Source organism: Callithrix jacchus, chromosome 16 (genome assembly GCF_049354715.1).
Source record: "Callithrix jacchus isolate 240 chromosome 16, calJac240_pri, whole genome shotgun sequence".
Classification (NCBI taxonomy): Eukaryota; Metazoa; Chordata; class Mammalia; order Primates; family Cebidae; genus Callithrix; species Callithrix jacchus.
In genome coordinates, this window is record NC_133517.1 from 87842913 (window position 1) to 87866035 (window position 23123).

The window sequence follows — 23123 nt, forward strand, 5'->3', positions numbered from 1 at the left end:
AAGACATTCACTCTCAAGGACTACTCCCTCTTTCAGTTCCTGTACTCATCATGGCTCAGGAAAGGCAGAATGGAGAGGGCAGTGTAGTGTATCTTTGTCAAAAGGTCCTGAGGTAGCCCTATCCAATTCAGTGTTACATAGAGCAGTAGAATTAGAGAACTGCAAAATGTTTCCCTGTCTCTCACATGTGAGTGGAAATGTCTGAGTAAGAGCCAGAGGACCTAAAGGAGCCACAATACCAGGACACAGGTGTTGCAACAGCAAAGATGAGAAGCAATCCAGATGCCTTATAAATTGTGAGTATGTTGGGATGTTGACTACTGAGAACCAGAGAGAATAATGTTCATCTCCGCTGCTAACAGCTTATGCACTGGAGGATGTCTTCATGTTATTTATACTAAGCAAGGACAGATGACAATGCAGTACTAGGAAATACTTAGCTCTAAGCCTTGTGGATATATATTTTAGATAACATTTTTTTTTACCTCTCTGAATCTATTTTTCACAAGCTTTTTTTAGCCTGCTATCTGCCATAGAAGGCTGAATTGTATGGAAATAACATAAGTTAAATTTCAGGTTCCTTGACTTCTGGCTTCCAGGAAAGTCTGTTCAGTTGAAATACTGACAGGAGATTGAAAGGAACAGAATGAAATTGAGGGACTTTTTTGCTATTTCCCTGTCTGTGAGATTACTTCAGTCCCTTGACTGAAGATCACTACTTCTGTAAGGCAGCACGCTCCATTATTCTCTTTATCTACAGGTTTCAGTAATCACTCCCTCACCTTGCTCCTCAGACCTAGGGCTGGCAATAATCTACTAGTAGAGTTGTGGAAGGCAATCATGTGCATATAGTCTTTTGAACCCTTCTCAGCTACATAGGAATGGGCATTGGGCCTGCTCTTAGTCTGTTTTGTCCTGCCATAACAGAATACCTGAGAATGGGTTGCCATAACAGAATACCTGAGAATGGGTTGCCATAACAGAATACCTGAGAATGGGTAAGTTATAATGAACAGAAATGTATTTTTCATACTTCTGGAGGCTTGGAAGTTCAAGACCTCAAATCATATACTGTTCTCTTTTCTGGGTGACACCTGTCTTTAACCATGGCTGTACCACTTGGTCACTCAGTAAACGGTAAAACAATGTTCTGCTTCTTGCCTTGAAGTGGGATTCTGTAATTTAGTTGTTCACATATTTTAGAAATGGAAAGATGATTTTCTTGCTTAAGGGAATGACACATGGGTAAATTATGGCATACAGTGGCGTCAGGATTACTCCAGTTATCACCAGAGATGGCAAGTGCAGGCAGATAAGGTACAAGTAGAGGGCAAAACATTGGGACATCAGGAGGCAGAGTTATAACAACTTTGTTGTTATGTTGAAAATAATGATGATAAATCTTGTGGATTCATCTGGCTTCTTGTGATTGTCCTAGACAACATTCATTTCAAACGAGAGAAACTAGAAGCTGTGTTATAAAATTTAAAGCATATAAAGAACCAGAGTGCCTCCATGGTCACCTTAAAATAGTCCCTTATATCCTGTGGACATTGTTAGAGTGATTGTAACGGGGGGAGACAGAAATACTCAGATTTTCCAGAAGATATTATCTAGTGACTGCTGGTCTCTGGAAGGATAAATGCCATCTTAATTGATGGGTCCAGATGGGTGGCTTATTCCATGAAAGATGGAGTCTTGACTTAAATTTATAATGAAATGGGACCCATCCTCTGTTTATGTCCCTTGGCCTGAAATATATTTGCATATATATGTATATTGATATATACATGTATAATGTGAATATATATAAAATATACATTTTAAACATACATATTATATAATGTAAATATATCTAATGTATAATATAATGTAAGATATCAATATGTAATGTATAACATGTATACAATATAGAAAATATAATGTATATATTTACATTAATATAAAATATGTATATCATGCATTATACATATATCTTAAAATATATACAAGCTATTATGGTAGGAAAGTCCAAGTAGAAGCTCCTGAAATTACTCTGTTCTACCAAGATAGTATTTAAAAGTGAATACCCAGACGGTATTTAAAAGTGAAAGAGCTATGCAAGGCACATGAGTAATGGAAAGTGTCAGCATCTTGTTATAAAAATTACTTAGATAGTAATGCCATAGCAACTACAGTTCCAGGTGTAGTATCTTTATTGGAGCAATCACAATCCTAGAACTTGCTATACAGCTAATGATTTAGCAAATGCCTTTGGTTCCATCTTTATCACAGAAGAAAATCATAAACAGTATATGTTTATGTGGCAGGGTCAACAGTGCATCCTTATGGTTTACCTGAGGGCCATGTCACTTTTCTTGCCTTTCTCATAGTCCAAAGAGACCATAATTGTCTTGAAACCATACAGAACATGATGCTGGTTCATTACATGGATTATATTATACTAAGCAGATTTTAACAAGAAGCACAAATGCAACCTTTATTCCTTAGTTGTATTTTGGTCTGAGTATTAGAAATTATCCTCTAAGAAAGTTCAGATGTCTACCATATACCTGAAATATCTGGAGGTTTCAGTATGTTGAGATATGCTTTCCGAAGTAAGAGACAGATTTCTGTACCTTGTATATACACTAAAAAGAATATATATTGGAGCTCCCTGGATTTTAGAGATAATGTGTACCAAATCTGTAGACAATGTGCATTATATTTAGGTATGCAGCACTGACCCATTTCCCCCAAACCTATGAGTTTTGACTGGAGACCAGAGCAGGAAAGAACTCTGCTAAGATATGAGCCACCATTGACAAACCTGTATTTGGATCTGTTACGTAGCAGACGCAATGGTATTGTAAGGGTCTATGGCAGACAGAGAAGCTGTAAGGTGCTGCTGGAGCCCCAACAGGAGAATCACAGTACAGACCCCAGAGTTATGGAGTAAGGCCACAGCCTCTTCTGCTGACAACTATTTTCCATTTTAAAAACAGTTCTGTCATCACTTTCCGGCAGATGTGGATCTGTAAGCAGGAATGCAATGAATTGAGTGTTGCCATTGTCTACTACAGATTTTTCTAAATGGGCTGCTAGCTGATGTGGAACAGTGGCCGCATGAGTTAATTTGGAAGGTATAAATTTGCCCTGATAAATATACACATATCATGGCAACCTCTGGAATGAAACTGGAATAAATCTGTGAAAAACAATTTGTCCTTGAAGCCTATATCTGATCAAATAAATATATGAGAAATGGAATGTAGAACTTCTTGATTTGACCTTGTATTTCAGTGATTGCTTTTATGTATATGTGTGTAGATATAAATATATATATATGCACATATTCCATACATTTCCCTGATTTAAACTCTTACGAGATGTGACTTAGTCGTTTCATGACTGAGGTGAAGGAAAAATAGCATATTTACAAGAGAAAAAAGCCATTGGCTTAGGAAGAGGAAAGACTGTCAATTTTCTGATTTGTGCAGGATATTAATGGTTTGATTTTCAAAGTGTAAAAGCTAACTCTTTCAAGATTTCCCTAGAAGCTGGCAAGAGTTCCTGAATCAGTTATCATTTCTATCTTGCCAGCCAGAATCGTTTGGAAAAATTCAAGCCTTGGCATCCAGTTTCTTTTCTTACCTGATGTTTTCCTACTGGAACATCAGATATTGTTATTTACCTTGAGTTGAGAAGTGGTTTGCATTGACACCTATGCATTCATCTATCCTTTTAATTCATGTAAAGTTTTGCACATAATTCAGAACCCTTTAAGAGACGCATTTTGTTTTTCTATTGCTATTAAGAACATTAGGCCCCAGCAACACATCATTGTATAAGGAAAAATATAAGTGCTAACTACAATAAACAGCAAAAAGCAAAACAATAGCAAAGGTGGAACTGTGTTAAAAAAAAAAAAAAAGTTCCTGGCTTGTTACTAGGCTCTGGTAAAGACTGCAGCCTGACTATGGAACATGATGTTACTATTTTCCCCAAACCTCACATTAGCTACTGTTACCAGATCTGCTGAATCATAAAATTGGACCAAGATCAGCAACATTTCACTATAAAACAGAAATGGCTAATAGATATTGGGTCTAAGTTGACCCAGAGGCAGAAAGAAACTGCATAAGCAGGTGTTCAGGCTTGTGTCGTCTTCTACTTTTCTGCTTCTCTCCCAACTCATATCTTCTGCCTCACAGAGAGTTCCTGTGGCTGACTTGTTTAGAAGGAAAGAAGGGTGGGCCTGGCTTACTGATGTATCTGCATGGTACACTGGCACCAGACAGGAGTGGATGGCTGTTGCACTATAGTCAACTTAAGAGAGACTCCAAAAGACAGTGGTGAAAGTGAATATCATGCCAATAGGCAGAACTTTAGGTGAGACATCTGGTTACTCACTTTTCGTGTTAAGAGAGAGCCTGAGTTACAGATCTGTCCTGATTTGTAAGCAAGGCCTAATGGGCTGGCCAGGCGGTCAGGCACTTAAGGACACATATGGAAGATTGAAGATAAGGAAGGATATGTAAATGTACCTCCCAGAATGGCCTCTACCCCTTTCTGGAGTGTTCTTGCCCATGATCTTCACATAACTAGGACTATGTTTAGGGCCTCAGAGGTTCTCTTGGATGCCTGTCAACATTTCCTTGTGTAATCGTTCTGTCAAATGGAAAATAGCAAAAATCTCAAGATGACAAGACAACCAAGCACTTGGACCCTGCCAATAACCCTTCCAAATAAAAATCCCTTTGCGGCCAAGGTGCTTGGTAAAGGTAGAAGAAACATGAACTGGGTATAGGAAGAAGGCAGCTTAATCTCTTGATCAGCTACCAGAGTAGTCACTGAGCATTTATATTTTATATAAATTAATAATAACTTCATAATCTTTACCCACTACTACCTAATATGAAAAATATTATGATATTTAATATTTTAAATTTCAGGTGGTAGTATAACCAAATTAACGCCAGCTTCTAATGGGAGTTTAGTCACCTTGGCTGAAGATCAGATGTTTCTAATGGGATGCAGGACAAGAATGAGTGCTGAAGGTCAAAACCAGTGGGCTTTAATGGATATCTTTGAGTTTTTCTTCCAAAACCATATCCCTTTGTCCCCTGCTTTATATCTGAAGAGGATGACCTATAGAGATTACATCCGCAGCCAGAGCAGTAAGTAACAGAGTCAAAATCCAGTGTTTTATCTACCACATCTTCAATTGCTTCCTTTGAACAAAGATGCCTTTGTTCTCTCAGCTCAAGGATAGGAGACCCAACTTTGTAATGTTGGAGCAACTGCAGGGTCTAGCAGCAGTGAGAGCATCTAGTGGCAGTGCTGGTAAGGTACTGGGATGGTTTCAGGCAGGTGTGCTAGGCAGCTGTGCCTGGTGATGATAGCCTGCATTTTAATTCCTGACATTTAGCCCTCAGGGCCTCCTTGGTTCCAGCCCAATTTCCTAACTGCTCTCCAGCTTTCTGTAAATTATCTGAGCTGCGATCTTTCAAATTGGATCCATTATCCATTTTTTGTTTTAGACTACCAGATATGATTTATATCTAGTGGATGGAGAAGCAGTGTCGATAAATAAATAAGCCAAACAAATATCAGAAGATGACAATTGTGTGTAGAAGATTGAAACATGGTTATTGAGAGGTTACTTTATGTTCGTGGTTGTGGGAAGACCACAGTGTGGAGATGACATTATAGATGTTATCTAAAAGACAGGAAGGAACCAACTGCCTGAAGGTTACAGGGAAGAATGCTTCGCAAGGCAGAAGCACCTACTGCCAAAGCCCCAAGGTAGGAAACAAACTCAGCATGTTTATGGAACTAAAAATAGGGTAACAGGGTCAGAGAAATTAGAAACAGTAGGGAGGGCAGGATTACAAAGCTTTGTAGTCCATAGTGAGGAGTTATTCTTTCTAAGTACATTTCAAGTGGGAGAGTGATATGATTGCATTTACATGTTCTTCCCCTCTCTGTTCTTCCTGGGCGTCACAGCTCTGGTAAGAGGTATGTCCCTCCTTAACTACAGTTCTTGTGGAGCAACCCCTCCCCACAGTTCTTTACAATTCTAACTCTCATGGAGCTCTGGCTGCATAACTTTTCCCATTCCTCTTTCAGGCCTAGGAGAGATAACAGCTTTCTGCTGTTGCCAGTCTTTGGGAACCTCAGTATCATTTGTAGGTTCCCTTGAACCTACCTGCTCCTCTATGAATAATCCCTTCATTAGAGTTTATTAAAGCCTTCTGAGTAGTGTCCATTAGACACTCCTAAATAATTGATAGAAAACTGGAGAGCAGGTTGAAAGATTGGGTTGGAACCAAGGAGGGTCTGAGGGCTAAACATCAGAAAGAATAAGCCAGGTCATCATTACCAGACATGGTGTAATCACATCTGATAAATGCAACATGATAAGATTGCATTTGCATGGCTTGGGCTGCTGTGGAGAGAATGGATTGGAAGCGGGCAGGAGTGGAAACAAGGAGACTATATGAATTAGGGTCATGATCTAATGAGCATTACTCAGAAGGCTTTAATAAGCTTTAATGAAGAATTATTATAGAGGGGTAGGCAGGTTCAAGGGAACCCACAAATTATCTTGAGGCTCCCAAAGACTTACAACAGAAGAAAACTGTTATCTCTCCTTGGCCTGAAGGAGGAAGGGGGCGAAGTTATGCATCCAGAGCCCCATGAAAATTAGAACTATGAGGAGGGTTTGCCCTACAAGGACTGTAATTAGGGAGAGACATACTTTTTGCCAGCACTGTGGTGCCTCGGAAGAACAGAGAGGGATAGAAATATCTTGACTTAAAAAAATATTATTATACTTTAAGTTCTGGGATGCATGTGCAGAACCTGCAGGTTTGTTACATAGTTATACAAATGCCATGATGGTTTGCTGCACCCATGAGCCCGTCATCTACATTAGATATTTCGCCTAATGCTATCCCACCCCTAGACCTCACCCCCCAATAGGCCCTGGTGTGTGATATTCCCTTCCCTGTGTCCCTGTGTTCTCACTGTTCAACTCCCACTTACAAGTGAGAACATTCAGTGTTTGGTTTTATGTTCTTGTTTTAGTAAGCTGAGAATGATGGTTTCCAGCTTCATCCATGTCCCTGCAAAGGACATGAACTAATTCATTTTTATTTTTTAATTGCATTTTAGGTTTTGGGGTACATGTGAAGAACATGCAAGATAGTTGCATAGGTACACACATGGCAGTGTGATTTGCTGCCTTCCTCCCCATCACCTGTATCTGGCATTTCTCCCCATGCTCTCCCTAACTCCCCAGCCCCCGCTGTCCCTCCCCTATTTTCCCCGACAGACCCCAGTGTATGATGCTCCCCTCTCTGTGTCCATGTGTTCTCATTGTTCAACACCCACCTATGAGTGAGAACATGTAGTGTTTGATTTTCTGTTCTTGTGTCAGTTTGCCGAGAATGATGGTTTCCAGATTCATCCATGTCCCTACAAAGGACACAAACTCATCATTTTTGATTGCTGCATAATATTCCATGGTGTATATGTGCCACATTTTCCCAGTCCAGTCTATCATCAGTGGGCATTTGGGTTGGTTCCAGGACTTTGCTATTGTAAACAGTGCTGCAATGAACATTCGTGTGCATGTGTCCTTAGAGTAAAACAATTTATAATCCTTTGGATATATATCCAGTAATGGGATTTATATTTCTAGGTCCTTGAGGAATAGCCACACTGTCTTCCACAATGGTTGAACTAATTTACACTCCCATCAACAGTGTAAAAGTGTTCCTATTTCTCCACATCCTCTCCAGCATCTGTTGTCTCCCGATTTTTTAATGATCACCATTCTAACTGGCGTGAGATGGTATCTCAATGTAGTTTTGGTTTGCATTACTCTAATGACCAGTGATGATGAGCATTTTTTCATATGTTTGTTGACCTCATGTATGTCTTCTTTTGTAAAGTGTCTGTTTATATCCTTTGCCCACTTTTGAATGGGCTTATTAGTTTTGTTCTTGTAAATCTGTTTGAGTTCTTTGTAGATTCTGGATATCAGCCCTTTGTCAGATGGGTAGACTGCAAAAATTTTTTCCCATTCTGTTGGTTGCCGATTCACTCTAATGACTGTTTCTTTTGCTGTGCAGAAGCTGTGGAGTTTGATGAGGTCCCATTTGTCTATTTTGGCTTTTCTTGCCAATGCTTTTAGTGTTTTGGTCATGAAGTCCTTGTCTATGCCTATGTCCTGAATGGTTTTGCCTAGATTTTCTTCTCGGGTTTTTATGGTGTTAGGTCTTATGTTTAAGTCTTTAATCCATCTGGAGTTAATTTTAGTGTAAGGTGTCAGGAAGAGGTCCAGTTTCTGCTTTCTGCACGTGGCTAGCCAGTTTTCCCAACACCATTTATTTAACAGGGACTCCTTTCCTCATTGCTTGTTTTTGTCAGGTTTGTCAAAGATTGGATGGTTGTAGATCTGTTGTGTTGCCTCCGATGCTTCTGTTCTGTTCCATTGGTCTACATTCTCGATTTTGGTACCAGTACCATGCTGTTTTGATTACTGTTGCCTTGAAGTATAGTTTGAAGTCTGGTAGTGTGATGCCTCCCACTTTGTTCTTTTTGCTTAGAATTGACTTGGCTATGCAGGCTCTCTTTTGGTTTCATATGAAGTTTAAGGTGGTTTTTTTCCAGTTCTGTGAAGAAGGTCATTGGTAGCTTGATGGGGATAGTGCTGAATTTTTAAATTACTTTGGGCAGTATTGCCATTTTCATGATATTGATTCTTCCTAACCATGAACATGGAATGTTTCTCCATCTGTTTGTGTCCTCTCTTATTTCCTTGAGAAGTGGTTTGTAGTTCTCCTTGAAGAGGTCCTTTACGTTCCTTGTTAATTGCATTCCTAGGTATTTTATTCTCTTTGTAGCAATTGTGAATGGCAGTTCGTTCTTGATTTGGCTCTCTTTAAGTCTTTTATTGGTGTATAAAATGCTTGTGATTTTTTGCACATTGATTTTGTATCCTGAGACTTTGCTGACGTTGCTTATCAGTTTCAGTAGTTTTGGGCTGAGACGATGGGGTCTTGTAGATATACTATCACGTCTTCTGCAAATGGAGACAATTTGGCTTCCTCCTTTCCTATTTGAATATCCCTTATTTCTTTTTCTTGCCTGCTTGCTCTGGCTAGAACTTCTAGTACTATATTGAATAGGAGTGGTGAGAGAAGGCATCCTTGTCTAGTGCCAGATTTCAAAGGGAATGCTTCCAGTTTTTGCTCATTCAGTATGATATTGGCTGTTGGTTTGCCGTAAATAACTTTTATTATTTTGAGACACGTTCCATCAATACATAGTTTATAGAGGGTTTTTAGCATAAAGGGCTGTTGACTTTTGTTAAAGGCCTTCTCGGCATCAATTGAGATAACCATGTGGTTTTTGTTTTTGGTTCTGTTTATGTGGTGAATTACAATTTTATAGACTTGCATATGTTGATGGTTCATATGTTGATCCCTTGCATCCCTGGGATAAATCATGCTTAATCATGGTGGATAAGCTTTTTGAATTGCTGTTGCAATTGCTTTGCCAGTATTTTGTTGAAGATTTTTGTATCTATGTTCCTCATGGATATTGGCCTGAAGTTTTCTTTTCTTGCTGAGTCTCTCCCGGGTTTTGGTATCAGGATGATGTTGGTCTCATAAAATGATTTGGAAGGATTCCCTCTTTTTGGATTGTTTGGAATAGTTTCAGAAGGAATAGTACCAGCTCCTCTTTGTATGTCTGGTAGAATTCGGCTGTGAACCCATCTGGACCTGGGCTTTTTTTGTGTGGTAGGCTCTTAATTGCTGCTTCAACTTCAGCCCTTGTTATTGTTCTATCCAGGGTTTCAACTTCTTCCTGGTTTAGGCTCGGGAGGATGCAAGTGTCCAGGAATTTATCCACTGCTTGATAGTGGATATCCACTATCAATTTATCCACTCCAGATTTGCTAGTTTATGTGCATACAGTTGTTTGTAATAATCTCTGATGATGGTTTGTATTTCTGTGGAATCTGTGGTGATATCCCCTTTATTGTTTTTTATTGTATCTATTTAATTATTCTCTCTTTTCTTTTTTATTAATCTGGCTAGTAGTCTGTCTATTTTGTTGATCTTTTTGAAAATCCAGCACCTGGATTTATTGATTTTTTGAAGGGTTTTTTGTGTCTCTATCTCCTTCAGTTCTGCTCTGATCTTAGTTATTTCTTGTCTTCTGCTAGCTTTTGAGTTTTTTTGCTCTTGCTTCTCTAGCTCTTTTAATTTTGATGATAGGGTGTCGATTTTAGACCTCTCCTTGCTTCTCATGTGGGCATTTATTGCTATTTATTTTCCTTGAGACTGCTTTAAATGTTTTCAGAGATTCTGGTATGTTGTGTCTTCATTCTCATTGGTTTCAAAGAACATCTTCATTTTCCCCTTCATTTCATTGTTTATCCAGTCAACATTCAAGAGCTAGTTGTTCAGTTTCCATGAAGCTGTGTGGTTCTGAGTTAGTTTCTAAATTCTGAGTTATAAATTGATTGCACTGTGGTCAGAGACTGTTTGTTATGATTTCAGTTGTTTTGCATTTGCTGAGGAGTGATTTACTTCCAATTATGCGGTCAATTTTAGAGTAGGTGCAATGTGGTGCTGAGAAGAATGTATATTCCATGGATTTGGGGTGGAGAGTTCTGTAAATGTCTATTAGGTTTGCCTAGTCCAGGTCTGAGCTCAAGTCCTGGATATCCTTATTAATTTTCTGTCTCATTGATCTGTCTAATATTGACAATGGGGTGTTAAAGCCTCCCACTATTATTGTGTGGGAGTCTAAGTCTCTTTGTAAGTCATTAGAAGCTTGCCTTATGTATCTGTGTGCTTCTTTATTGGGTGCATATCTATTTAGGATCATTAGCTCTTCATGTTACATTGATCCTTTTATCAATATGTAATGTCCTTCTTTGTCTCTTTTGATCTTTGTTGGGTTAAAGTCTATTTTATCAGAGATGAGAATCGCAAATCCTGCTTTTTTCTTTTTTTTTTTTTTGCTCTCCGTTTGCTTGTTAAATCTTCCTTCATCCCTTTATTTTGAGCCTTTGTGTATTCTTGCTTGTGAGATGGGTTTCCTGGATACAGCACACCGATGGGTTTTGGCTTATTATCCAATTTGCCATCTGTGTCTTTTGATTGGTGCATTTAGCCCATTTACATTTAGGGTTTATATTGTTATATGTGAATTTGATCCTGCCATTTTGATGCTAGCTGGCTGTTTTGCCTGTTGATGCAGTTTCTTTATTGTGTTGATGCTCTTTAGCATTTGGTATGTTTTTGGAGTGGCTGGTACTGGTTGTTCCTTTCTATGTTTAGTATCTCTTTCAGGAGCTCTTGTAAAGCAGGCCTGTTGGTAATGAAATCTCTGAGTACTTGCTTGTTCACAAAGGATTTTATATTTCCTTCACCTGTGAAGCTTAGTTTGGCTGGATATGAAATTCTGGGTTGAAGGTTCTTTTCTTTAAGGATGTTGAATATTGGCCCCCACTCTCTTCTGGCTTGTAGGGTGTCTGCTCAGACATCTGCTGTGAGTCTGATGGGCTTCCCTTTGTGGGTAACCCAACCTTTCTCTCTGGCTGCCTTTAGCATTTTCTCCTTCATTTCAACCCTGGTGAATCTGACGATTATGTGCCTTGGGGTTGCTCTTCTTGAGGAATATCTTTGTGGTGTCCTCTGTATTTCCTGGACTTGAATATTGGCCTGCCTTACTAGGTTGGGGAAGTTTCCCTGGATAATATCCTGAAGAGTATTTTCCAGCTTTGATTCATTCTCTCTGTTACATTTAGGTACACCTATTTAACGTAGATTAGATCTTTTCACATAGTCCCATATTTCTTGGAGACTTTGTTCATTCCTATTTGCACTTTTTTCTCTAATCTTGCTTCTCACTTTATTTCATTGAGTTGATCTTCGACCTCTGATATCTTTTCTTCTGCTTGGTCAATTTGGTTGTTGAAACTTGTGTATGTTTTGTGAAGTTTTCGTGTTGTGTTTTTCAGCTATATCAATTCACCTATATTCCTCTCTAAGTTGTTTATTCTCATTAGCATTTCATTGTATCTTTTTTCAACGTTCTTAGTTTCTTTGCATTGAGTTAAAACATGTTCTTTTAGCTCACAGAAGTTTCTTATTACCCACCTTCTGAAGCCTGATTCTGTCTATTCATCACACTCATTCTCCATCCAGCCTTGTTCCCTTGCTTGTAAGGAGTTGTGATCCCTTGTAGGAGGAGAGGCATTCTGGTTATGGGTGTTTTCATCCTTTTTACACTGATTTCTTCCCATCTTTGTGGATTTATCCACCTGTTGTCTTTGTAGTTGTTGACTTTCAGATTGGGTCTCTGAGTGGACATCCAGATTGTTGATGATGAAGTTATTTTTTTCTGTTTCTTAGTTTTCCTTCTACCAGTCAGCCCTCTCTGCTGTAGGACTGCTGAGGTCCACTCCAGACCCTGCTTGCCTGGGGATCACCTGTAGTGGCTGCAGAAGAGTAAGGGGTGCTGCCAGTTTCCTCTTCTGCTATCTTTGTCCCAGAAGGATACTCCTCAGATGTCAGTCTGAGCTCTCCTTATGCGGTTATTCTTTAGATATACAGGGGTCAGGAAGCTGCTTGAGGAGACAGTTTCTCCTTTATAGGAGCTCAAATGCTAAGCTGTGAGCTCTGTTTTTCATTCAGAGCTGCTGGGCAGGTACGTTTATGTCTGCTGCAGCAGAACTCATAACACCCCCCCTTTTTTTTCCCAGGTGCTCTGTCCTGGGGAGTTAGGGCTTTATTTATGAGTTTGTGTTGTGCTGCTGCCTTTTTTCAGGGCTGCTCTGCTCAGCGAGGAGGCAGCCTAGTCACAGTCTGCCTGTGGAGGCTTTGCTGAGCTGCTGTGGGCTCTGCCCAGCTGCTGTGTGAACTTCCTTGCAGTCCTGTTTTTATGGGTGTGGTTAGAACTGCCTTGGCAATAGCTGCCCACCTCTGTAATGGCAGACTGTCTCTATAATGGCGGGCTGTCTCAGCAACGGTGGGCTGTCTCAGCAATGGCGGACCACCTCCATAGTGGTGGACTGCCTCGGTAATGGTGGCACCCCTCTGCAACAGAGCTGGACCATCATGGGTTCAGCTGTGCTTTCTGTGAAACTCTCAATCCAGAGCATTTCCGATTGCTGTGTTTTTGTGGTGGTGGGACCAGCTGAGCCCGATCACCTGGCTCCCTGCCTCAGAGTTCTTTTTTTTTTTTTTTTTTTAGTTGAACGGTCGACTCTGTCTCACAGGTGTTCCAGTCGCCTGTTGAAAAGATGCCAGGATCTGTGTGATTTCCTGTGTGGTGACCCACTGCACCAGCTGAAGCAGCCACACTGAATTCGTGGTGCTTTTTTGCCCAGGAATCTCCTGACCTGGCTCCCTGTTTCAGTCCCCTTTTTAATTAGATGAATGGGTGACTCTGTCTCCCAGGAGCTCCAATCGCCAGCTAAAACTGCACCCGGACCCATGTATTTTGTATGGAGAATCACCATGCCAGGTTGCCTGCAAAACAGCTGCACTGGCCAAAACAGCTGTGCTGGTCATCCGTGGGGCTCCTCTGCCTGGGCATCTCCTGGTCTGTGCGCAATAAAAATCCATCAGGAATTCAGCGTCCACTCACCCTCCATGCTTTTGCTGGGAGCTGCAATCCTGAGCTGCTCCTAATCTGCCGTCTTGGATTCCTCTCCCTAATTCTTTTTTTATGGCTGCATAGTATTCCATGGTGTATATGGCCACATTTTCTTTATCCAGTCTATCATTGATGGGCATTTTGGTTGGTTCCACATCTTTGCTATTGTGAATAGTGCCACAATAAACATATATGTGCATGTGTCTTCAATTTACAAGAAAAAAACAACCCCATCAAAAAGTGGGCAAAGGATATGAATAGACACTTCTCAAAAGAAGACATTTATGCAGCCAACAAACATATGCAGAAAAGCTCATCATCACTAGTCATTAGAGAAATGAAAATTAAAACCACAGTGATATACCATCTCATGCCAGTTAGAGTGTAAAAAATGATCATTAAAAAGTCAGGAAACAGATGATGGAGAGGATGTGGAGAAATAGGAACACTTTTACACTGTTGGTGGGAGTGTAAATTAGTTCAACCATTGTGGAAGGAAAGTGTGGCAATTCCTCAAGGATCTAGAACCAGAAATACCATTTGACCCAGCAATTATATTACTCTGTATATATTATAAATCATTCTATTATAAATACCTTGATTTTTGTGTTCCACTTCTTGACTATATTAGTCTGCCCTTCTCCTATTGTCATGAAGAAATACCCAAGAGTGAGTAATTCATAAAGGAAAGAGGTTTAATCAACTCACAGTTCTGCATTGCTTGGGAGGGCTCAGGAAATTTACAATCATGGTGGGAGGCAAAGGAGAAACAGGCACCTTCTTCACAGGGCAGCAGGATGGAGTGAGTGCAAGCAGGGGAAATGCCAGATGCTTAAAAAACCATCATATCTTATGAGACTCACTAACTATCTTGAGAACAGCATGGGCTAAACTGCCTCTGTGATTCAATTTCCTCCACCTGGTCCCACCCTTGACACATGAGGATTATGGGGATTACAGTTCAAGACGAGATTTTGGGTGGGGACACACCAAACCATATCACTGACTTCTTGCTGGTGCCTCCCTTCAGCCACACTGACCCAGAATCTAGCCAGCCAAAGAGTCTGGATGAGGGAGCCTGTGAATTCAGACTTCTGGGACACAGAGCAGGACACATAAAAGACTGAGACTGGATCTGAGGAAGGTGTTGGGCATAATAAACAGAAAATATCTAGCACGGAGACCAGTTAGAGTTTGTTGCAGCAATCTAAAACAGAATAACAGTAACTCTTTTTTAGGGACTGATTGACAATAAACAGAAATAGACAAATTAAAAATACTCTCTGGAGACAGAAACAATGGGACTTACTCAGTGATTAGATATGAGGGTACTGAGGGAAAGAAAGGAATAAAAAATGATTAACCAATACTGTGTTACTATGAAATATGAGCCCACTAGGGAACACTTAGTGGGCTGAGACCAAAAAGAGTTTCCCTAAAAATTCTGTAGCAGATGGGCATTCCAAGGGTTTTCAGAGTGAAAGTGCTTAAGTTAGAGGCACTGAATATCCAATAAGAATTTGTTAGAAAGAGTATTAGCCCATGTGGCAAAGCAGGGTGGTACAGCTCCTTCCTCAGAGGAATTAAACATGATGCTGAGATTTTTAGCTCAAACTGGAGTATTAGAGTTATCACATTTCATCATAATTGTGTGAATATGTTTCTCTTACTAGCTGATTGAGGGCAGGCACTAAGTGTCATGTATTATTTTCTATTCAGTTCTTAACCCCCCATTCAGGGGACACAGAATAGAAATGGAATAAATGCTAAATAAATGATCCTGTGTTTAATTTAAATAACAACAACAAAAATAATATCAACGATTCCTATCTAACTATAAATGCAAGTAGTAAAACCATCTAAATACCACTTTATCTTTTTCTTATTTATGTTTTCTCCTTTTTCATTACTTCTATCTGTGTAAATATTTTAGATGTAAACATGACCGAAAGTAGTAGAAGAGAAGAAAATTAGATATTAGATGTAGGAATTGGAGCTTGATTTTCCTTTTACAGAACTTTTTAATTTTGCTATTATGCTTTCTTCTTTAGACAGAATAAGATAGAAAGCAATAAAGATGGGGAGGAGGGAGAAAATAGCAGTGAGGTGGAGATTTAATCTGAGGGCATATAAAGGAGAAAAATAAAGATGGGAAAGACGTGGGATCAACAGATGAGATGAGAGTAAAGGCAACCCAAGGGGATAAGAGGGGCTGGCAAGATTAGATTATGCAAACCTTCTCTCTTCCTGCCTTTTACTTCCCATGAGCCTGTTCCTTTTGCTGCTGGCATACATATATATACACCCCCAAAACACAATTTGAACATGAAATCCTTAATGGAAAAGGAGACTCTTGGACCCATGCAGGTAGCATAATCTGGATGAATGACTAAGTCAGAACAACAGTCTTTCAATTTTGGTTTCTTAGCTTCAATTTAAATGCTCCTGCAGAGAATAACTCTTGGGAAAAACAACAACAACAACAACATGAAAGAGAGACTTACCAGAAAAAAAAAAAAAAAGTAAACTACTGAATAATCTTTCAAAAGCATCTTGAACAGTGAGCACATATGATGCCTTCCTAATTCATTAATTTGAGCAAAATCTCTAGATAAACTTACACCAATTACTGCAAGGCATTCTCTATTCTTACTGGATTTTTAAAACAAAGTCCTTCCCTAAAAGTTAAGAATTATACAAAAGCTTTAGGAGGAATTTTAGTATTCCATTACCCAAAGTAAATAGTGGTTATTTTCTCAGCTCTGAGTTTGTATTTATTTATAAGTTATTGTGATCATGTATACTCATATATTTACAATATACTAATTATTTTTAAATGAGATTTTTATTCTGATTTTAAAACAATCCATCCTCACTGGAGAATATTTGGAAATATAGCGTACAAAGTAAAACATGTTACCATTATTCCATTTTGATATATATAAACTTTAGGTAATATTTCATATATAATAAGGTATTATTTTATATATAATAAAATTAACCATTTTAGGTACATAATTCAGTGAATTTTGTCAAATGTATAGTCATGTAATCACCACCACCACAACCTTGATATAGAACATTTGTATCACCTAAAACTTCCCCTTTCTCCCTTTTGTAGTCAATCACTTATCCCCACTTCTACCCACGGCAATCACTGATCTGCTTTTTGTCACTTTTGTTTTGCCTTTACGAGAATTTCAAATACTCAGAATCAGATATAGTATTTCGTGTTCAGCTTCTTTCACTTAACTTAATACTTTAGAGATACTGACATTCTTACATTATTAGTAATTTGTTCCTGTTTTATTGTTCAGTAGTATTTGCATTGTATGGTCATACCACAGTTTGTTAATTCACTTACCAGTTGATGAACATTTGAGTTATTTTCAGTTTTTTTAGCTGTTATAAATACAGCTGCTATGAACATATGTATACAAAAAAATGTTCCTGCTATGCTTTGTAAGGTCTAAATATAGTCAGGATATGTTGCATAGCTTCTTGGTTATTAAGTTTAGATTTGTCTCCATGAAGCTGTTACCAGCTGTCCCCTGGGCACCCTGTAGAGAGGTATATTGAGTGTATGGGGGAGTGGTGAGAGACACACAAGTTGTGGAGGTGCAATGGTCACTTACAACTTGAACTTGTATGAACCAGAGATAAATCTTTTTTCTCCCACATGTCTTTTTTCTTCTACTGTAAAAGTAAAAGCAAAAAGGATATTTACAATTCATGTAATAATACTAGTGGCCTTATTGTTTGGCATTCAGTTGTGGAAAAATAAATTACTCTACCTATGTAGCAAACCCACTCTAGCTAATGTATATAAGAAGGTATTCTAGGAATACGACTAACAAGGAACGTAAAGGACCTCTTCAAGGAGAACTACAAACCACTGCTCAAGGAAATAAGAGAGGACACAAACAGATGGAGAAACATTCTGTGTTCATGGTTAGGAAGAATCAATATCATGAAAATGGCTATACTGCCCAAAGTAATTTACAGATTCAACACTATCCCCATCAAGCTACCAATGACCTTCTTCACAGAACTGGAAAAAACTACCTTAAACTTCATATGGAGCCACAAGAGAGCCCACATAGCCAACTCAATTCTAAGTAAAAAGAACACAGTGGGAGGCATCACACTACTGGACTTCAAACTATACTATAAGGCTACAGTACTCAAAACAGCAGGGTACTGGTATCAAAACAGAGACATAGACCAAAGGAACAGAACAGAGCCTCTGGAGCAACAGCACACATCTACAACCATCTGATCTTCAACAAACCAGACAAAAACAAGCAATGGGGAAAGGATTCCCTGTTTAATAAATGGTGTTGGGAAAACTGGCTAGCCATATGCAGAAAGCAGAAACTGGACCCCTTCCTGACACCTTACACTAAAATTAACTCCAGATGGATTAGAGACTTAAACATAAGACCTAACACCCTAAAAACCTGAGAAGAAAATCTAGGCAAAACCATTCAGGACATAGGAGTAGGCAAGGACTTCATGAACAAAACACCAAAAGCATTGGCAAGAAAAGCCAAAATAGACAAATGGGACCTCATCAAACTCCACAGCTTCTGCACAGCAAAAGAAACAGTCATTAGAGTTAATTGGCAACCAACAGAACAGGAAAAAATTTTTGCAGTTTACTCATCTGACAAAGGGCTGATATCCAGAATTTACAAAGAACTCAAACAGATTTACAAGAACAAAACAAACAAGCCCATTCAAAAGTGGGCAAAGGATATGAACAGACACTTTACAAAGGAAGACATACATGAGGTCAACAAACATATGAAAAAATGCTCATCATCAATGGTCATTAGAGAAATGCAAATCAAAACTACATTGAGATACCATCTCATGCCAGTTAGAATGGCAATCATAAAAAAAATCTGGAGACAACAGATGCTGTAGAGGATGTGGAGAAATAGGAACACTTTTACACTGCTGGTGGGAGTGTAAATTAGTTCAACCATTGTGGAAGACAGTGTGGCAATTCCTCAAGGACCTAGAAATAGAAATTCCATTTGACCCAGCAATCCCATTACTGGGTATATATCCAAAGGTTATAAATCATTCTACTATAAGGACACATGCACGTTAATGTTCATTGCAGCACTGTTTACAATAGCAAAGACCTGGAATCAACCCAAATGCCCATCGATGATAGACTGGACAGGGAAAATGTGGCAAATATACATCATGGAATATTATGCAGCCATCAAAAACGATGAGTTAGTGTCCTTTGTAGGGACATGGATGAAGCTGGAGAACATCATTCTCAGCAAACTGACACAAGAACAGAAAATGAAATACTGCATGTTCTCACTCATAGGCGGGTGTTGAACAATGAGAACACAGGGACACAGGGAGGGGAGCACTACACACTGGGGTCTGTTGGGGAGAATAGGGGAGGGACAGCGTGGAGTGGGGAGTTGGGGAGATATAGCATGGGGAGAAATGCCAGATATAGGTGAAGGGGAGGAAGGCAGCAAATCACACTGCCATGTGTGTACCTATGCAACTATCTTGCATGTTCTTCACATGTACCCCAAAACCTAAAATGCAATAAAAACATAAATAATAAAAAGTAAATAAATAAAATAAAAATAAATTAAAAAAAGAAGGTATTTATTCTAGGGTATTAAATGGCTTATGAAATTGTTGGGTGAGATGAAGCAACAAATTCTACATTGAGCATTCAGGAGTGAATCCCAAAGCCACATGCAAAATTGGACCTTTGAAAATGTTGCTGCTGACCAAAAAACTAAACACTGCATGTTCTCACTTTTAAGTGGGAGCTACATGATGAGAGCACATGACCACATGGGGTGAAATAATACACACTGGGGCCTGTCAATGTTGGTGCGGTGGTGGGGGAAGGGGAGCTTCAGGAAGAATAGCTCATTGGATGCTGGGCTTCCTACCTAGGTGATGGGATGATCTGGGCAGCAAACACCATGGCACATATTTATTTATGTAACAAACCTGCATATCCTGCACATGTATCCCTGAATTTAAAATAAAAGTTGAGGGAAAACTCAGTACAATTCATTAACTAAAAAAGGGAACTGAAAATAATTGCACAAATAGTGTCTATCTTGATGTGTAAGTGCTCAGGTACAATGACAATGGAAGATGTAATAAAGTCACCCAATGAGCAATCTGCTTATAGAATCTCCATGAATGGGACAGCTAAGAGGCTCACCTATGACAATGTGTTGTTTCGTAATTCAAATATCAAGAATGGCCTTGCCATCCACGTCATGATGTCCCCAGATGGTGGACAACTTGGTAAAGTTCCCATTGAAATGAAGTATAGTTTTCCTCAATTTACAAGACAATTGCATCCCTGAAAAAATCAACATGTCTTAAAACCACCCCAGAATATCTCATGTTTGTATGTGAAATGGAGTTATGTTATGCTAATGATTAGAAGCAGATTTTTTTTTGTCTGTGCAAATATCCAGAGGACAATAAACAGGGTGAGAAACGGGAACATGACTTTATTGTTTCGAGAATCTTGTATATTACAGGAGGTTGTCACCTTCTCCTGGGCCCACTAAATGCCAGCAGTCCCCCCACACCGTCACTGTGACAACCAAAAACCCTCATGCCAATATCCAGATTGCCTGACCCCATGAGTCCAGACTGTGGGAGTTACCTTCAGAAGAACCAGAACAAGAAATATTTAGAAGAGGTTGCCTCTGGGAAGGAGGCCACTGGCTAGGAGGGACGGCTGGGAGACTCTTGCTTTTTATCATAAGCACTTGTGTTCTATTTAATTTTTACCATGTTTATGCATTATATACACATATAAATTTTATTAAAAATCAAAAAAGTGTTGCTGCCTTTCCTATGGACAGGAAGTTATTGACTTCAGCCCAAATTACCATTGCCACAATCAGGCTACCACTACAGTTAGGAAGCTGTTGCTTCTGCCACCAGAGTTAGAGCCATACTGCCTCCTACCATCTGTATCTGTACCTGTGAAATGGATATGCAGTATGTTGCCTTTCAACATGCATGAAGGTAGTGACTGGACAATGAGACCTTTTCTAACACAACCAACGAAAATACAAATGTCTTCGCAATCTTAGTTGATCACATAAACAAAAACAACAGCAAAGGAAAGGAGGAGACTGGCATCCTCCTCACTTGTGCCTTTCAAATTTTAGAAAAGTCCATCTTCTTTCCAAAACTAAATCACGTTCAGGTCTTGGCAATGATTTATTGGATTGGAATTATACCATCATCTCTACTGCATCTCCTGCTTGCCAATTGCAGATCTTGGACCTCTCAGCTCCAAGTGTGAGCCAGTTTCTGATAGTAAATACACACACACACACACACACACACACACACACACACACACACTTCTTATACTATAGGAATATATATATTACACATATAACATATGCAATATATAATATATGTAAGTATGTGTGTTCTGTTTCTCTGGAGTACTATTGGTCTGTTTCTCTGGAGAACCCTAACACAGAATTTGAAATTGAGAGTGGTTCCACAGATACAGAATTTTAAGGATGAATTTTCTGAACGGTTTTATATTTACAGAGATCATTTGGAATACAGAGAATACCTATAATCCTATACCCAGTTTTCCTTATTGTTATCATTTTACCATTAAGATGGTACATTTGTTGCAATTAATTAACCAATAATGATGCATTAGTATGAACTAAAGCAATACTTTATTTAGATCTCCTTAGTTTTTAGCTATTGTCCTTTTTTGGGGAGGATCCCATTTTAATTACCAAATCACACTTATCACACTTCTTAGTCTTTTATTGGCTATGACAATTTCACAAACTTTCCCTTGTTTTCCTTTCTTTTTTTAATAATAGGCATATTTTGCTTTTTATTATGTGACATATATAAAAATAAAATTAACGTGTAATTTCTATTTACTTATTTAAACGTTATTGGGGTATAATTTATATACAAAAATGTGCACATATTTAATGTATACACCCATAATGCCATCACCACTATTAAGCTATGTGCTTACTATGGTATGTGCACATAAACCTATAATCTCCAAAATTTCCTTGTGCTCTTTTGTGTGTTTGTGCTTCTGGTAAAAACATTTAATGAGCTTTATCCTCTTAACATAGTTTAAAGTGCACAATACCAAATTGTTAACTATAAGTATTACTGTGTATAGCAGATTTCCAGAAACTATTCACTTTACATAACTGAAACTTTATACTCATTTAACCGCGATTGTCTGATGTTTTTATTAGACTAGTAGTCGTTAACTTTTAATCATTATTTTTAGTTAATTTTTAAACATTAAGGAAATGGAAAGATGTAATTTCTGAAATGTTTCAATATTAATATTTTAAATGAAACTGTTAAATGCTCTTTTAATTGTATCTAATCTAATCTAAATACTCTAGCAAATTGATAGTCATGACCATTTATTTTAAAAATACAAGAAATTTGTTTAATTGTAAGAAATTGAATGTCATGTACTCATCGAGCTCTACATTTTATTCTACTTTCCCCATGAAATTTTATGTTAAGAAAACATATTTTTATCCTTAAAATTATTTTATTGATCCCCTATCAAACTTGTTTTTAACAAAGCTATGCTTATAAATTTAAACTAAAATTTTTTATTATATTAAAACGTGTGGCGTCATATTATCATTGAATTATGAGTATGCAATTTGATTAAAATCATATGATAATTATTAAACAAATAATTTAATTAAGCACTTACTGAGATGAATGACACATTTTTCAATTAGTTCATGCAACACTAGATGAATATTACTCATTGCTTTAGTGAGATAGGGAATTCAGCATCAATTCACATAAATAGGTAGATGGGAATAGAATGGATTTTGTTACACTGATTTTCCTTAATTCTTTGAACACTTTCTGAGTTATATGACAAACATCTCAATGTGATCTAGCATCAAAAAGCACATTTGATGATTTATTAACTGAATATTCTATTAGGTCTACCTTCAATTTTGCTGAGAGCAAAGAATTGAAAATCAATTCACTTGCAAAGATTTGCTACACAGTTGTTGGAATCATTCATTTTCTCAATTTCTGGGAACTGTACCAGAAGTGCTTCACCAATACTTTTCAGATGGCTATTAATTATATCCGTTATTTTTGAATAGAGGCATATAGTTTAACTTAATACACTCAAGAAACAACTAGGACATGAGATAGTAGTAACTTCTACATACCTTTGCCAACAGAATAATTTGACAAAATACTGTGTCTCCATAGTCTATATGCATTAAATATATTTTTATCAAAACTCAGAAATTTATATTCAGTTCATCCAATTAATAGATTTCCAGTCTATATCCAAATTAGCAAAGCCATTACTTTTTAGTAAACCAATCAACTAAATCAAGCATAATCATTGTTAGAAAAAGTCTAGCTTTATTTTTTAA

General features: G+C 38.2%; 1 long non-coding RNA gene across 1 annotated transcript in view; it reads left to right on the top strand.

Moving 5' to 3' along the window:
• The first annotated feature begins 1029 nt into the window (after positions 1 to 1029).
• LOC144579671 (uncharacterized) overlaps positions 1030 to 23123 on the top strand; it is a 45318-nt gene continuing 23224 nt past the window's right edge. The window contains exons 1-2 of the long non-coding RNA XR_013527811.1: positions 1030 to 1137; positions 4194 to 4340. This is a non-coding gene — a long non-coding RNA (uncharacterized LOC144579671). The remainder of the gene's footprint in view (positions 1138 to 4193; positions 4341 to 23123) is intronic.